Source organism: Arachis duranensis, chromosome 1 (genome assembly GCF_000817695.3).
Source record: "Arachis duranensis cultivar V14167 chromosome 1, aradu.V14167.gnm2.J7QH, whole genome shotgun sequence".
NCBI classification, from domain to species: domain Eukaryota; kingdom Viridiplantae; phylum Streptophyta; class Magnoliopsida; order Fabales; family Fabaceae; genus Arachis; species Arachis duranensis.
The window spans coordinates 4,612,313-4,618,094 of NC_029772.3; positions in this window are offsets into that span (position 1 = coordinate 4,612,313).

A 5,782-nucleotide genomic window follows, 5' to 3' on the forward strand; every position below is an offset into this window, starting at 1 on the left:
TTAATAAAAAATTAATCAATCTAATAAAAATAAAAAATATAAACTAAAAAAAATATTTTTTTATTATAAAAAATTACACTATATTTTAAAATAATTATCAAAAATCGTTTAAGATTTTTCCCCAAATAATAAAAGAAGAGAATCATGTAGCTATAGGGAACAGAGTTTCTAGGATCCTATGAGGAAACTTTACAAAAATGAATTTCATTCATCAGGGGTCTGATCCTGATAAGATCATGTGAAGCTATGATTTTGGGCTAAAAGACAAAACAGTGGGACTATTAAAAGACAAGAGACTCTGAGAAATTGAGAACCCCTCCTTCGATTTTTCAACTCCCTAATAAATAATAAATTAAATAATTAATTACCAAACAAACACATCAATTAGTGGCCGCACAAATAATAATACTTTTTATAGATTATATTGCGAGAATCTTAACTATTACTACCTCTTCCTCGGGCATCGGTACTACAAAAATATTAACAAGTATATATATAACATAGGTTTCATTCAAAAAATTTTGGTAGTATATATATTAGTATGTATAATTGTGGCATTATGGATAAATTATGACTATGCAAAACGTCGTTCCATATTTATAATATATACAAATTAAAACTGTATATTTGTGCTCATATATATCTCATAAGTTAACTAGAACTCAATTTAATTATATTAAATAGGCTTGAGCTTATATTAACTCTCGACCTTTTAGAATACAATAATAATACTTCACCGATAAACCCAATTAAACAACTACTTGAAATAAACTAACCAAAAAAAAGGAAAAAAAGATTGTATTAGAATAGATGAAATAGTACCTATTTTTATAGTTGTTTAATTAAATTGTTGATGTAGCATTAGCCTTAAGATCATATCATTCATATTTTTTATTTTACTTTTAGATTTTTTAAAATAATCTATCTAGATTTTTATTTTATGAATAATACTACACATTTAAATCTTTTTGTTAATCAAGTTCAACTAACTTGATCTAATATATATAATAAAAATCAATTATACCTAATATTATTCTAAATCTTATATTATTTATCTTAGTTAAATTTAACTAAGAATGTAGGCTTAATTTTGTTAATTTAAATATGGGACATTTATTGATGTATTCGATATATTCACCTTTTTTTTAGTGTTTTTTATTTTGTCAAATGAATTAAAAGGAAGATTGTAGTATACATTAGGAGGTAATTACCTCTTAATTGATAATGCTATTTTCTCATTATATGTTATTCTTAAATTACAATTCCTATAGAAAAAAAACGTATGGGATAAATGATAATTTGAAAAAATCACACGGTTAAAAGGTGTGGCAACTGCCAATATCAAATTCAAGAGTCACAATATCACTCTTTTAGTATATGATATTGAACTCATTAGTTTGTTAGAAATTATTGTTTGATTATTTAAGATCAGGGTATCTATCTTAAATTATTAAGAAATAAATTTAAAGATAAAAAACATATCTAAATTCATAAATATAAATAAAATTTGGGACTTTCAAATGTTCACTTACAATAATTACTTGATCTTGAATAGTATGATTTAAACTAATCTCAATTAATTATATATTTATTTAAAAAATAGAAATGTATTTTTAAATAAATTTTAATGAGATAATATTATTTAAATTAAAAAAACTGACTAAAAATTAAAATTTAAAGAACAAGTAGGATTTTTGAATTGCAAAAAAGTGATCGATCGTAACTTTTTTTGTGATGTTGTGGAGTCATTCGATATTTTCATATATGTAGTGGCATATATAGTGGTTATAAAGGTTGATTTTATGGAGTTTCATACTCTTTAATTTACATAAATAACTTATTTAAAAATTTCTTTGTTTAGTGGTAACGATAATAAAAGTTCATCAATAAAATTATCCATACATACATGTCCCTACTTATTTGAATTTTATTTGGTGAACCGAAAATTTGAACTTTAGAAGGCTTGTAACAATAAGGTAACACATTATATAACTAAGACATTAAATATTATGTGGGTGATTAAAACTTGAAACAAAAGAAGATTCTGTATGATTTTAATTAACAAGTAGTAGGTCTCCTTTATATGCTTTTGGCAATTGATGAAATCCCAAAAAATTGAAGTCATGATCCATGAATAAAGCTTTAATAACTTCTGGGTCCCAAATATTTGAATGAGCCACTCTCTCCCTCCCTTTGACTGGTAGCTATTGGGGCAGCCCTGCCCGCTGCCCGTAATATTTATCTACCTTCCAATATAGATTGCCCTAAGAATTTTTGCACACGAGTGTCAATAAAATCTCTTACCTTCCCAAATTTCATTCCCTCTTTAATTTCTCCTCTCTCACTATCTAGGGTTTAATTGGGGTAATCTCTCGAATCAAATTGGTGTTTATTATTTTCTATTATTACAAGAAAAAGTATAAAAAATTAATTTTTAGTTTGTTAATATTAATTAAAATTTAAGATTAAATATTTATGATTAAAAATTTAAAATTTAATATAAATAAAAAAATTTAAAAGAATTGATTGATGTTAATTGAAAAAAATTAATTATCTATTATTATTATTTTGATGCACTTAGTCACTTATAATATAAATCGTTTTATACGGTTATTTAATTATATTTATTTTTTTAGATGAACATTAAAATATAATTCTTTTTACTGATGTAACGTTATATAATTAAATACATATATAAATTGTATTTTATATTGACAGTGTACTAAAATTAAATTAAATTATTATTAGTTGAAAAAATTAGGAAACCTATTTAGTAACCTTGTGATAGAGATTGTTATTTGCACTCAAAAGAGTTTTGGTATTTTAGTGTGGAAGCAAAGCATTATTATTACAAGAGTTTCTTTTGAGCATTTCAAAGTCCAATAGGATAAGGCTTTGTGTGTTGTGTTGTGTCATCTCAAAATCTCTCTTCTTCTCTCTATAACCCTTTCAATTTCAACAACCTCCTTCTTCATACCAAACCTTGCTTCTCTCTCATGGCACCTTCTGCAAGGACAATAACAACATCAGAACCAACAAAACCAAAGACAAAGAAAAGAAGAAACTTGAAGAAGCAACAAAAAAGAGAGAACAAGAAAAGGAAAGAAGTTGATGATGATGAGGTCATTGATGACGTAAGCGGTGGTTGTTGTTCAACACCAAAAGGAGAGAAATTTAGAATACCAGAGATTTCAACGTGTCCTCCAGCACCAAAGAAGCAAAGGGTAATTTCGTCATCTTCAAATTGCTCTTTGCGTAGGTCACCACTCTCATTCTTTTCTCCCCCTGATTTGGACCTCTTCTTCTTCATCGCTCTTTCCAGAACAGATGTCTCTGTTTGATTTTCTTTTTCTTTTTCTTTTTATGTGTGTTCATAGATACCATATATTATATATTATTAATAATATAATAAGATCATATATATCACACTACTTTAGAGGATCCACTACTTTTGGAGTGCTTTTTTATATTCTATATTTTTTGTTTTTTTTTCTCTCTTCATATATAGCAAAATTTGAGCTACATATATATATGATTTGAGAAATTTAAGATTTTTGGTGTGGTTGATCTTAGGAGAATAGGTAGTTATTATTATTGCTTTCCTTTCTTTTTATTTCCACTAATTTTAATTAGGAGATATATATATGTTCTGACTTTTTTGGTGTAAGTTTAAAGTGTGATGAGTGCAAATGTAATGGGTTTGGTTTTGAGGGTGTTTGTGAGTGTTCAAGCTTGCAATTAACTCTCTACAGAAGCTTTCACTTGTTATTTGTTAATTCTTAATTATTAGTCAAACTTTAATTTCAGAGAGAAAGTAAAGTCATCTTTGTTCTTCTCTCTTCTCTATTTATTTTAATTTCTTTCCTACTACTATCTCTCTTAATGCCCCCACTACATAATAATATAAGGATTACAATAATGTTTGGAGACTAAAAAAAATTAGTCAAAACAACTAATAAAATTTGTATTAATAATACTTGTAATTAATAAGTGTTAAATAAGACAAATTAAATTTAAACTTTTTTTTTGTTCTAACATTAGCGTAAGAATTATATGATTTAATTAGTTTGGGAATGTGTTAAAAATTGCATGTATGTATTAAAGTTAAAGGTGGTGTTAATCAATGAATCCTTAGATTTCTTAATTAAGGTGGGTTCAAGTCATATAAATAATAAGTTGCGTTAACACTAATAAAGAACTTTGTCCTCCAAATAGTTCTATTTGATTCGAGTAAGATTGCCTCAAATTAGAGCCACTTGTTTTGACCGAAAAAAAAAATTATCTATCATATACACATTAAAATTATAAAGTAAGAATATTTAAAATCTTTTATTAATAATAAATTTATTATGTACGCTAAAAACACATATTAGCTAATTAAACTCTATTTAATATTTATTAATTGTTAATTCAATATATACTTTTTTTTTTTACATGCACCGCACTTTCCATGCATACAAGCATGTATGGTATAATAAATGCAAAACGCATAGTAGTAGCATCTTTTATTTAAGTTGACATTATTAAACGGGGAATTGATTAAGAGTTTGATTTTAATTGAGCAATTAGTATTTAGTAGTAGTTGTTGGTAGGCCTAAACCCCACTAATCATAACACTGTGGCACTATGTTTGGTCTACAACATTAATTAAATGAACCAAGCTAGTGTATAACTGTATATTATAGTCAAACTTAGGGTCCACCGTCTCCCTTATACCCCTGCTATAATAAGGTCACTTCTCATACATTTTTCTTAACAAAAATAATTAAGGGGGAATATATATATATATAAACACTTACATTTTCATAGAAGGCTTTCTAGTTTTTCTAGCTATTGCCCTTATTTTGATCCAAAGAGGATGTATAAATTCTACATTACAGATAGGATATTATATATGGGAATGAATCTTTCTTTTTTTTTATGTAAATTATATTCATATTAATATTGTTGCTACATGTTATTTTTATCATTAATTGGAAAGAGAATACCAAATATCAGATAAAAAGATTCATTATATATTACGTATACATTAAAATTACTCATCATAGTCAGCCATATATTAATATATATTAAAATATAAATATATATTAAAAATAAATTAAATTATTATATCGATATATTAGTAGCTGATTTTAATGTATGAATAATATTTTTAAAAAATTATGTATAATAACATCAGAATAATTAAGGGAGAATATAATATAAAAAAAAAACACACTTACATTTTCATAGAAGGCGGCTTTCTAACTTTTGCTAGCTATTACCCTTATTTGGATTCAATGAGGTTGTATAAATTCTATATTAGAGAGATATAGGATATTATATATATATGGCTATGAATCTTTTTCTTTTTCTTTATGTAAATTATATTCATATCAATATTTTTTGCCATATGTTATCTTTTTATCATTAATTGAAAAGAGAATACTAAATATCAGATAAAAAAAATTACATATAAAGTTTTCAAAAATTGAAATATTGACAATTTAATCTTTAAAATCAACTAAGCAATCACGTGACACACTCAAAAAATAAAAAAGTTTCACTAAACATAATCAAAATCTTAATTTTGCTAATGTAGTACTTAGATAAGTTTAGAAAATTTTATCATGCAAACTATTTTTTTAGTTTCACAAAAATATGTTTTTTTTTTTCGAAAACTAAATACATTGTACTATTTTAATCTTCGGACATCTAGATTTATGAAATTTGGGAGATAGTGGTTGCAAATATTGGAAGAAGCCCTGAAGAAAATTCTCAAGTGGAAGTAGCAAATTAAAGA